The 12979-nt window shown below is 42.7% G+C and overlaps 1 protein-coding gene across 4 annotated transcripts in view; it reads left to right on the plus strand.

Moving 5' to 3' along the window:
• Positions 1-3336: 3336 nt before the first annotated feature.
• The window catches only part of ZDHHC21 (zinc finger DHHC-type palmitoyltransferase 21), a 55339-nt gene continuing 45696 nt past the window's right edge, over positions 3337-12979 (plus strand). Inside the window, exons 1-2 of one of the 4 annotated variants that reach the window (XM_042454218.1) lie at positions 3337-3379; positions 11969-12059. The gene's annotated coding sequence lies outside the window, so the exon portion shown is untranslated. Of the gene's footprint in view, positions 3380-5613; positions 5687-8586; positions 8668-9401; positions 9458-11968; positions 12060-12979 lie in introns of those variants that run through there. The other 3 variants (XM_042454216.1, XM_042454220.1, XM_042454219.1) reach the window with 3 other exon arrangements.

Raw genomic sequence — 12979 nt, forward strand, 5'->3', positions numbered from 1 at the left:
ATATGTATTATATAATTATATTTATATATAATAGACAGCATAGTATAGTGGTTTGAGTGTAGGATCCTGACTCTGTAGATCAGGGTTCAAATCCTTGCTTGGCCATAATAACCCACTGGGAGATCTTGGGCAAGTCATTTGCTTTCAGCCCCAGAGGAAGGTAATGGCAAACCCTCTTTGAACAAATCTAGCCAAGAGAAATACATAACAGGATCACCATCGGGTTGCCATAAATTAGAAATGACTTGAAAACATACAACAACACTAACAATTTTATAGTACAGTACTCACAACTTATCTATTAAGTACCTCTTTACTAAATGCCTATTACTGTGCATGGTGATAATCTTAAAATGTAATCTGTTTCAACCTCTGTTTGGACTTCTGCTGCAGGGCAGAAGTCAGACTAATTCAGAGTGGGCATCATGCCATTCAAGCAGATGGGGGTGACTTTTCATAGCCAAGAGATTGTGGAGGCACATCAGTTATGGGTGCTCAAGGCACAATTCCCAGCTGGGAGCAGTGAAGCTGCTGCCCACAGTGAGCTGCCTATGGCGGTTAGCCATCATTGATGGTCTCTAGCCAAGATGCACTTTAAAATATTCCTCTAAAAATAGCTATACAAAGGAATTCACAAGACTGTGACAATCTGCTAATTATTTCTGCTTATTTTATTTCTCTTACTTTTTTTAAGAATAAAAACTTTGTGAAGGTGGAATGAGACTTATAGACTTGTTTAATGGGGTTGCTAATATTTTGCAATCTAAAGTCCTTTTATTAATACCCTAGCTAGACTGTGGTTACATACTCAAGACTGCTGTATAGACTCAACTATAAGTCAACATATATAAGTTGAGGACAGTTTTGGGGGCCAAAATTATGGATTTTGATATGATCCATGGATAAGTTGAATGTAAAACCTAGGGGCAGATAACAAAGGATCTAAAGGATGAAGCAAAGGAAAACAATGCCAAAGAACTTATAAAAATCCAGGAGTAATTAACTGTTTGTGCTCACACTAAAGGGTGGAGGGATAAGAAAGTAGAGGGGGACCAGTGCTTCCAAGACAGATTATGCTCTTGCCTTTCAACAGGGGATCGTTCCTTTTTAAATACAGTAAAAGGTTAAAATACAGTATTTACATTAACTCATGGATAAGTTGACTCAATTTTTGGGGATCAATTTCTATATTTATACATGGGTATATACAGTATTTATTATAAGCTGGTTAACCCTTAACACAGTTTAACCACTCTGTACTAGGAACTAACAAAAGGTATTTTACCATTCTTTCAAAGCTTATTAATGTGAAGAAAGTGGCATTGTAATTTGCATTAGTACTGATATTCACGCTGGATTAATATGATCTACCAGTATGGTGTTGTTATTGTTGTGTGCCTTCAATTCATTTCTGTACCACTGGGTTTCCTGGGGCGGAGAGTGTGTGACTTGCCCAAGGTCACCCAGTAGGTTTCCATGACCAAGTGGGGAATTGAACACTGATCTTCAAAGTCATATTCCAATGCTCAAACTACTACCATGCTGGCTTTCTATGGAATGGTGTTATCGTTTTGCATTTTGTTGTCTCAAATTGTGGGTGATAAAATTATGGTACTTACAGACTTCATCAAATGCTTTTTTGATGGTGGAACAACACAATCCTAAGCAGCCTCACTTAGAGATTAAGTTTTATTATTGTGTTTTGGATCTGATCCAGAACCCTTTCTCACCAGGGGCTATGAATACAGAAGCAAGCATCATGAGCTGTCCTGGATTAATAATCCCAGCAAAGAAGGTTATGTTTCACCTAAGGTGGTCTTAATACAACCTTCATTCCCAGGCAAGCATGAATATGTGCACCTGACATTCTAGGGCCATAATCAAACATTTGCCCAGCTATAGGCTACTGTTCAGTAGCCTACCTTCCAACATTTCACAGATGAAAGCCAAGACACATGTGGCTGAGTATACTGTAGCCTATGGCCAGGCAACAATAGAGCAAGCATTATTAAAGGAAAGAACATGCAAAACTACTATTTTAAGCAGAGAAACTACAGAAAAAGAGATTCCACCTCAACATTAAGAGGAACTTCCTGAAAGTAAAAGCTGTTTGAGAGTGGAACGCACTCCCTCGGAGGTGGTGGAGTCTCCTTCTTTGGAGGTCTTTAAACAGAGGCTGGATGGCCAATTGTCAAGGGTGCTTTGACTGTGAATTCTTGCATGGCAGTGGATTGGACTTGGTGGCCCTTGAGGTCTCTTCCAACTCTGATTCTATGACTCTAAACTGCATTATTTTCTACAATGTAGATTCACCCTCAGTGCAAGCTTCCCCCCCCCCCCCCACACACACAGTTTGAGCTCCATCTGCAGTTGGAGCACGTCCAGAAAAGGTAGACCAAAATGGTGAAAGCTCTGGAAACCAAGCCGTAAGGGGAGAGGTTTAGGGAGCTGGGTATGTTAAGCCTGGAGAAAAGGGCGCGAAACAGACAGGCAGATGAGGGCGGTCTTCTGGCTGCCCTGGGGAGTGTCCATTTGGGAATGTGGCAGGGGGCCACAGTGTGTGTTCACCGCAGCCCCAGGTTGAATGGGCTTGGAGTGATTTCTGACTGCTCCTTCCTGCCCATTTGTTTATCCCCAAGGAGGTTAAGAGGTGATATGATAATCCCATTTAAAGATTTGAAAGGATGTCATACTAAGACTTAGGGAGCTGGGTATGTTTAGCCTGTAGAAGAGAAGGTTAAGAGGTGATATGATAGCCTTGTTTGAATATTTGAAGGGGTGTCATATTGAGGTTGGAGCAAGCTTGTTTTCTGCTGCTCCAGAGACTAGGACATGGAGCAATAGATGCAAACTACAGGAAAGGAGATCCCATCTCAACATTAGGAAGAACTTCCTGACGGTGAGGGATGTTCGACAGTGGAACACACTCCCTTGTGGGGTGGTGGGGCCGCTTGTTTTGGGGGGGTTGGGGGGGGGGGGGGGGGGGCTTGGGGGGGGGGGGGGGGGATGATTTGATTGTGAGTTCCTGCATGGCAGAATGGGTTTGGACTGGATGGCCCTTGTGGTTTCCTCCAACTCTATGATTGTATGAAGATAAAGCAAGTTTGTTTTTTGCTACTCCAGAGACTAGGACCTGGAGCAATGGATTTAAACTCTAGGAAAAGAGATTCCACCTCAACATTAGGAAAAACGTCTGGACAGTAAGAGTTGTTTGATAGTGGAACAGGCTGCCTGGGAGAGTGCTGGAATCTCCTTCTTTAGAGGTTTCTAAACAGAGGCTGGATGGCCATCTTTTGGGAGTGCTTTGATGGTGTCTTCCTGCATGGCAGAATGGGGCTGGACTGAACAGCTTTGGAGTCTCTTCCAACTCTAGGATTCTGTAAGTGAAGGACAAAGGGGGGAACTGGCAGGAGAGAAAAACTGTGATACTTAAAAAAATTTTTTAACAATTAATACAAAAAATTATGCATGAATAAAAAAAGTTCTTCACAAATATTTTATACGAGGATAATTGTTGGAGAGGGGAGAAAAGAAACTAGAATACAGTAGATAGGCAGGGACTGTCCCTTCTGGGGGTCTTGGAGAAGTATGAAGCTAACCAAACTCCCCTCTCCTACTCAGCAGTAGGGCTCCCTCTTTTCAATAGGGTTTATTCCCAAGGAGGCAGGGCAAACAGAGATCCTCCTTTTCCGGGCCATGTCCTACATTTCAGCCTTCCGTCCCGGAGAAATTCCCAAATCTCCTCTGTTTTGAGCATAGCTAAGAAGCATGAATTTATATTTCTATGGCCCCATACAGACAGGCCAAAATAAAGCTGCTTCAGGTCACTTTGGAGGTATGCTGTTGAAATGACTCATGCATACTAAGAGTCCAGAAGCTGCGCCAAAGATCATGGCTTTGGCGCGGCTTCTGGACTCTTAGGACACATGCATCATTTAAATAGCATGCCTCCAATGTGACCTGAAGCAGCTTTATTTTGGCCTGTCTGTATGGGGCCTATGATTCTAGCTTTCATTTTGTCACGTCCTACATTTTTCTTGAATGCCCCCCATTTTGAGCATGACTAAGAAGCATGAATTTACATCAATGCTTTTGTCATGTCCTACATATTTCTTGAATGTCCCCCATTCTGAGCACAATTACGTATGGATTTATGTGTTTTTTACCTTTTTATTTGGTCATGTCCTCCAGTTTTCTTGACTGTTTTGAGCATGGCTAAGGACTTTATCACAAGGGGAACATTGGGGGTTTAAACAGCGCACGGGGAAATCCTATGAATGATTTGTTGCAGTTTATTGCCTGTTTATTCTCAGGAGAATGGCACTTTAATCGCGATGTAGTGTGAAAATGTTAATTGCGACTGCACAGTTTTCACGGGATAATCGCTGTTTGAACCCCCAGTTTTCCCCATGTGATAAAGTCCCCTGAAGCATGAATTTATATTTCTATGAATGTTTTTAGCTTTTATTGTCATGCCCTGCACATCTCTTAAGTGTCCTCCATTTTGTGCATTAAGCATGATCTTTTATTTCTATTTTTAGCTTTTATTGTCATGTCCTCACATGCCCTCCATTCTGAACCTAAGAAGCATTAATTATTTCTATGAATGTTTTTAGCTTTTGTGGCCATGTCCTCCATCTCTCTTAAACGTCCTCCATTCTGAGCACAACTATGAAGCATGCATTTAATTTCTACTAGTGTATGTTAATAGCTTTTATTGTCATGTCCTCCATATCTCTTAAATGCCCTCCATTCTGTGCATGACTAATAAGAAGCCTGAATTTTTATTTCTACTAGTGGTTTTAGCTTTTATTGTGTCATGTCCTCCATATCTTTTAAATGCCCTCCATTCTGAGCAATGAATAAGAAGCCTCAGTTTTTATTTCTATGAATATTTCTAGCTTTTATTGTGTCATGTCCTCCATATCTCTTAAATGCCCTCATTCTGAATACGACTAAGAAGCATAGTTTTATATGTCTACTGGTGTTTTCAACTTTTATTGGGCCATGTCCTTCATATCTCTTATGTCCTCCATTTCGAGACAACCAAGATGTGTGAATTTTTATTTGTATCTTTTAAAAAGATTTTTATTTCTGTGACCGTTTATAGCTTTTATTGTCCTGTCCTCCATATATCTTGGGAGTCCTCCATCTTGTGCATGGCTAAGCATGATTTTTTTTTTGTGTGTTTTTAGCTTTTGTTATCATGTCCTCCATTTCTCTTGAACACTCTCCATTCTGAGCATGATTAAGAAGCCTGAATTTTTACATGTCTAGCTTTTGTCATGTCCTCCATGATCTCTCTTGAACGCCCTCCATTCTGAGCATGACTATGAAGCATGCATTCCTATTTCTACAAGTGTTTTGAGCACTTTATTGTGTCCTGTCCTCCATTTTGTGTGGGGGTTGTCATGAGGCCCTCTGGCCACTCTGCCATCCAAAGAGTGTGGTTCTGAGTCCTGCCCATGTTTAATCCTTCAGGCTACAGAGGGGAGAGCTTCCCTATTTCCTCACAGGGGAAGATGGGAGGGAAGGAAGGAGGGAGATCCTCCACCTGAGGCACCTCCTCCCTCTTCCTCCTTATGCTAAATTGCAACCTCCCTGGCGCGCATGCGCAGAACTACTGCGGAAGCCGGAGCCGGATGGTTTATATGAGCAGATGAGGGTCGCCTGGGGCCTCCCTTTGGTGAGTGGAAAAGGAGGAGACCAGGGCGCCGGGCCGCAGAGCGCCGGGAGGGGGCGCTGTGGCGTAGAACCCACTCTAATAGAAGGAGCTGGGCTGGTTGAATGGAGGGTGGAATTGGGTCCAGGGAAGGAAGGAGGGAGAGGAGGAAGGAAGGAAGGGAGGAAGAGAGTGGGAGGTTGGCTTGTCCTCTGCCCTTCCTACTACTAGGGGAAGCCCAGTGTTTTCCCCCCTTCCATCTTGTCCCCTTTCTCCTCCATGGGGAGAATCCACCAGTGAGTCCCTCAAGGGCTCCTTGGGGTGCATGGCACTTGGTGACACTGCCATGGCTCCATCATCCTGGGTCACTTAGGTGTCTTCAACCAAAGGAGGACACAAAATGGAGGGCACCCAAGGAAGGAAAATATGTAGGGCATGGGCAGAGAAGGAGCTGTGGAAACAGTGGTGTTCATATACCATAAACGCATGCTTCTTGGCCATGCTCAAAATGGAGGATGAAAGCTTAAAACGCTTGTGGACATGTAAAGATTCATGCTTCTTTGCGATGCCCCAAATGGAGGACGTGACCCAATGAAAGGTCAAAATGCTTGTGGAAATGTAAAAATTAATGCTTCTTGGCCATGGACAAAATTTATTTATTTATTTATTTATGGTGTTTATACCCCACCCTTAAGCCCTAGTGGAGGATCTGACCCAATGAAAGCTCAAAATGCTTCTGGAAATGTAAAGATTTCTTGAGCATGCTCAAAATGGAGGACATGTGACCCAATTAAAAGCTGAAAACACTTGTAGAAATGTGAAACACTCATGGGAATTTAAGAATTCATACTTTTTTGGTCATGTTCAGAATGAACGACTTGACTCCAATGAAAGCTCAAAACGCTCACAGATATGTAAAAATTCGTGCTTCTTGGTCGTGCTCAAAATGGAGGACCTGACCAACATTAGGAAGAACTTCCTGACAGTGAGAGTTGTTCGGCAGTGCAATACACTGCCTTGGAGTGTGGTTGAGTCTCCATATTTGGATATTTTTAATCAGAGCCAAAATCCTGTCCAGGATGCTTTGATTGTGAGTTCCTGCATGGCAGAGAGTTGGACTGGATGGCCCTTGGGGGTCGCTGCCAACTCTACAATTCTATGAAATAAAAGCTCAGAACACTCATAGAAATGTAAATTCAGGCTTTTCAGTCATGCTCAAAATGGAGGACATTTTGGAATTCCTTCTAGACCGGAGGTGAAAATCCATGTGCTAGAAATGGAGGGCTTCTGGTCACCTATAGAATCCTGGCCTAGCAAAACTGAATCTCAGGATTGGTTGATTTATGGGGCACCAGAACTCTTTGGCATAGAAGGCCAGAGACCTTGCAAAACTACAAGTCCCAGGGTTCCATAAGTGGAGCTACAGCACTTAAAGGGAGGTCAGACTGTATTGTTTCTGTGGTGTAGATGCACCCTTGGAGCTTGATAAGAGATCTAGCTGAACTAGGTGGCCTCTGGGATGATCACCACCCTACTCTCCAGTCCCAATGTTAAGAGGAAGGAAGGGCTCTGTCTTGCCTACCAGAGCATGCCACTTGCCCATGGAAAGTGGATAGTGTCATCCTCCTCAGGCCCACATATGGGCTGGGAAAGTGGGCCAAGGGCCTCATTGGCCATTGCTTAGCCATGTCTTTGCTGCTCATTTTTACAGCAGCGGTTCTCAACTTGTGGGTCGCGACCCCTTTAGGGGTCGAACAACCCTTTCATAGTTGTTGCCTAAGACCATCGAAAAATACATATTTCCAATGGTCTTAGGAACCGAGACACTGCAGTTTTATGGTTGTGGTCACCACAACTGTATTAAAGGGTTGCAGCATTAGGAAGGTTGGGAACCACTGTTTCACAGGGAATGTGTTGGCATGTCTGTTGGAGTATCTGGGTTATAGAAGGGTTTGCCCACCACCATCTGGCCACCCTTCTCTTGTTTTTTGCAGGAAAGGGAAGTGTAGAAACTGATGGGGCACTATGGCAGCACAGTTGCCGAGAAAGTCCTGTTTTCCTTTCCTTGAGAGAGGTGGCTGTTTTTGAATTTAGCTATGGTGCAATTGTATGGGAGACTTCGCAATACAATCAGCAAACCATATCCACTGATTCAAGCATCCATGGATTCAAAATATTTTAAAAATATATAAATTCCAAAAAGCAAACCTTGATTTTGCCATTTTATATAAGGGATAGTATTTTACTATGCCATTGCATTTAATGGGACTGGAGCATCCATGGATTTTGGTACCCGCAGGGGGCCTTGGACCAAAAACCCATCAGAACCCAAGGGCCTACTGTAACCTAGTAGCCAAAGATGCCCCTACTTCCTTTTCTATCCTCAAGGATGTCTTCAGAGCATAGCCATGTTAATCTGAAATATCAGTATACAAAGGGATGTTCTAGCACCTTTGAGACCAGCTGCGTGAAAGAAGTACAGTAGTAGCATGAGCTTTTGTAGACTTGGTCTGCTTTATCCAAGGATGTCTGTGAGCCTGGTTAGTTTGCTTATGGGGAGCCTTGGGAACTGTGCCATTGCTGGCTGCCCTGGTGCCAATCTATATTCCTAGCTGCTGCCAACAAACCTTTTCCTAGGAGTTTATCACACAGGGGAAATCTTGTGCAAAAACAGGATTTAAAAGGTAGGGGGGGAAATGCAAAATCGGGTTGATTTTCACATGTTGTTAAACTTGTGTCAACCCGAAAGGAACGTAAACAAAAGGCACTCCTTTTGACTTTCGGGATTTTCCGAAAGTAAAAAGGAGTGGCTTTTGTCTACTTTCTCTCCACTTTCCGTTCAGGTTAACAATGCCGTTGTGTGAAAATCAATCCATTTTTCTTTTCCCAATTTAAACCCCTGTTTTTGCACAGGATTTCCCCCATGTGATAAACTCCCTAGTGTTGCTGCCAATCATCTCTGCTCTCCTCCATATGTTTATTGAACAGCACTTTGGGCTAAGTTGGTAAGTTGTGTAAATTGTAAGCCTACTTCCCAAAATGTAATGTGGCTTTCATATCTTGACATGCAGTGAGTCCCTTGGCTTCATTTCATACATGCTACTTCTGCCAGGTGAGCAAGTAAGTCCCCAGGAACACTGAACTGGCAAACTAGTTTGGGGCTGTGGTTGCAGCAGTGAAAGGTGGGGATCTGGTGGCAGAACAAGTGTGTTTCTGTACATCGACCACAGTGAACCCTTTTCAGATCTGTGGGCCTCAGAAATCCCTCAGTTTTGCTAGGCCTGGTGATACAGTAGCCAAATAACCGCCAACCTTTATTTCTGCCTTGATATAGGGAAGGAAGTGGAAATTGCTACACAACTATCATTGCGTGGACTGAGTTATTTGAATCCAGGCATATTTTGTACTTCTGACAACCAGAATAGCTTGTCAGTAATGGCTGTATTTCCCAGACAGAAGCTGGCCACCATATATAACTCCTGATTAAAATCCTCCTCACTGTGCTCTGTATTTCTATTGCGAGTCCTTCCACCCTTTCCTTCTTCAACATTTATATGAGATGTGCACTTACTCCTAAATTTTGACCTTCAGTTTTTTAGAGATATTTATCTGATTGCCCACATCAGCCTGGGGTAATTGTGAGTTAATTTTTACTGTGAAAATACATTTCGGAGACTCTGTTGGCTCATTTTTCCAGTCTTCTTGAAGCCTTCTGCATGCAAGAGGCCTCTTTGACTGTATGGAAGGAGGTGTTCCCGCAAGTAAGCTGGACCCAAGCCATTTAGGGCTTTAAAGGTTATTATCAACACCTTGTACTGTGCCCGGAAACTGATAGGCAGCCAGTACAGGGATTTTAGGATTGGTGTTATGTGGTCATCTTTAGATTTTCTGGCAACCACTCTGGCTGCCATATTTTGAACTAATTGAAGTTTCTGAACTAGGCACAAGGGTAGTCCCATGTAGAGTGCATTACAGAAGTCTAGTTGAGAGGTTACCAGGGTGTGTACTACCAATTCTAGGTCCCCTGGCTCCAGATAGGGTCACAGCTGGCTTATCAGTTGAAGCTGATAACAAGCACTCCTGACCATCACATCTATCTGAGCTGTCATTTGGAGAGACGAGTTCAGGAATACTCCCAAGCTGTGAACACAGTCCTTTAGGGGAAGTGTGACACCATCCAGGACCAGTTGACATATCTCCATACCCGGATTAGGGGTCTCTGTAGCAAGTACCTCCATCTTATTGATTCAGTTTTAGTCAGTTTTCCTTCATCAAGTCCATTACCACTTTAAGACATTCATTCAGAAGAGAGATGCCATCCTGAAGCATAGAGAAATAGATTTGGATGTCATCAGCGTACTGATAACACCCTGCCCCATGTCTCTGGATGACCTCCCCCCAGTGGCTTCATGTAAATATTAAATAGCATTGGGGACAGAATGGAGAAATATTAATCAGATTCTTGATGAGACGAATGTATGATCTTAATAACCAGCTAATCTGAATGGCACGTATGCTTAATTTATAGGTCAGATTGTTTCCTTACTGCCCTTTGCAGAACTTTTTTGAAAGCTTCGCAAAGTGTATTTTGAAGCTTTCTCTTCAGCATGCTTTGTGCTTGGTGTAGTTTGTACAACTAGAGAAGTTGTAGGGCTGTTTAAAGCTAGAAGCTATACAGCATGAAGGATTGCAAAGACTGTTGGTCCATTATTTAGGATTCAAGGAAGAGAGGAATTTAGGTGGAGTTCACTGACAGAATAGGCATAGCAAAAGAAATAGAGAGGAATGTGAAGGAGTGGTGCCTTGCACTTTAACTGTGACTAAATATATAATTGAATATGTATAGTCTTTCAAATTTAGATAGGGAGGAGGCTTTGGGAACAGAATGAAACACTTACAACTGCAGCCATGCCGGAAGTGTGCTAATGTAGATGCAACTTTAATACAGAATGATCCGAAGCACATTGCTTTGGGTGTGGAGGAAATTTTCTTTCATGGCATGATGGAAATAATTGTGGTCATAATCATAATTGTACTTCCCATTGGGGTTCTGGCTGGCAATAGCTCTTTCCTTCTTCAGGAGTGATGGACTCATTAACATTGTTTCATCCTGAAGACTGTTGGAATCTGATGATTTTCTGAGGATCCTCTCAAAAGACCTTTTACTTGGCATGGCAGACACTGCTGTTGAAGCTGTGTTCTGTGCAATACAGAAATGACTTCAAGCAGTTGAAATGATTGACTTGAAGCATACTTTCCCAAAGTGCAAAGCTCGATTCTTTCATTGACAAGACAACTAGAATGAAATGGATTATTGAATTGGGATAAGGGCCTTTTCTGAAGTCATATGACAGTGATAGCACATGGCAGTGATAGCAGCCAAGGGACAATATTCTGCCACTGTTACATGCTCAGAATGTGGTCTTACAAAGATTTTTCAAGCAATCTGGGACTTCCATGTTGTCTCACAGCAGATGCAAGGGGCCCTTGGAAGCACAGTGACTTGCTTACTAAAAATTTGAGTAGAATCTCTCACATTTATTATGACTTAAAAGCCACAGATTCAACAGTTTAGTCAAGAGGTGCATTTAGGGCACCTCCTAATCTAGTTTTGTAGGGTTGGTTTTAGTTTTTGCAGCCAGAGCCAGGTGAAATTGTTTGAGAGGCACATCTTACCATTTTTTTGGTGGAAGATCTAATGAAAGAAATTGCCCAACTGGGTCCAGGACATGATTAATGTTTTTGTGTGAGTAGACTATTTGGTCTGATATGAAAAAAAACTGGTTCTGAGGGTTTCCCGGCCTAAAATGGTCTGTGGGGTCCCTAACACATGGTAAAATTGCTCCCTTGTCTCCAAAGGGTGTGAGGGATCATTTTATTAAAAAAAGAGGAAAAGATGCAGTTTTATGATGTTAGGGGTTCTTGCAGCCCATCACTCACAGTTTCCCTAAATATATAACAAAAGCAGGATCTTAGCAGTTGGTGTCAATTAACTAATCAAAGACCATAAAGATCCCTATACTGTAGCACTTGGTATATGTGTTTGTTTCCATCAGAAACCAGATGGAGACATATTTTCTTCCATAAAAAAACCTCTGATTAACCTTGAGAAACTCAAAGACATCACAGGTACTTTGATAACGTTACTTGATCTTGGGCTGTGAGAAAACAGAGTCTATAGAAAAACACAGAGAAGGAACTTGATTCCTTTACAGAGATCATCCATGCTTTTGAACATAGGTACTATATTACAGTGAAGTATTTCAATTCTCTGTGTTTCTCTCTCTCTCTTTTACATTGTTTTAGACAAGGCTGCTGAACTGCTGAATCTGTGTTGGAATCAATAATGAGATATGATAAACTGATGAGTGATCCTGGAAAGATGGAGATTCTTTAGGTAGGTAGTTTGTTCTGTGGACATCATCTACAGAGCCCAACATTATTTAATGTAAGAAAGGTGGCAGCCAGGAATTGGGCCTTTTTGGTTGTGATACCTCAGTTTTGGAAATCTCTTCCTGCTGAGGCTTGCTTGGCCCTTACACAGTTTTCTTTTCCATAGCAAGCAAAGGCCTTCTTAATTCTCCCAGACTTTTACTGTATATACTCATCTTTAAGTCTAAAAATGTATGCCCAAAGTTGACCCCAAAATCTCAGGTCGACTTATTTACAGGTCAGTATGATAATGTGATAGCATCTTTTTGAGATTTCTCATGCAGTGGAAGATAGTTTCTTTTTCTCTTGAGAGAAAAGCAGAAAGAGACCTAAATGATTAATTGCTTTTAAATAAATTCTCTCCCACCTGCACTGGAACCAACATTGAAACAAATAGCCTCAGTTAGAGTCTCTTTTGCTGTATGCATACATACATACACTGAAGGAGCCTCTAAGTTTTACCCTCAACTTATCCACGCACGGGTCAGGGGAAAATCCATAATTTTGGCCCCAAAACCTGCCCTCAACTTATACATGAGGTTGACTTATAGTCGACTATATACAGTAAACTTCAGTAGTTTTAAGATGCTGTCCCAATTAGATACTATTAAAGTAGTAGAATACACATAAGAGTTGGCTCACTGTGTTCCCATTGACTGGGTGGAAATTTGTATAGATCGGGGGTTGGCAACCTGCGGCCCGTGGGCCGGATCCAGCCCGCGGAGGCCTTTCGGCCAGCCCGTGGCTGCCGCCGCCGCCACCAATTGCAGCTTTTCGCCGCTATGGGCGCCGCCATTCCCCCCCAAAATGGCGGCGAGGTCGCACGAGACTTCGCCGCCATTTTGGGGGGAAAATGGCGGCGCCCATAGCGGTGAAGTCTTCACC

The sequence above is a fragment of the Sceloporus undulatus genome, chromosome 2 (assembly GCF_019175285.1).
Source record: "Sceloporus undulatus isolate JIND9_A2432 ecotype Alabama chromosome 2, SceUnd_v1.1, whole genome shotgun sequence".
Taxonomy (NCBI): Eukaryota; Metazoa; Chordata; class Lepidosauria; order Squamata; family Phrynosomatidae; genus Sceloporus; species Sceloporus undulatus.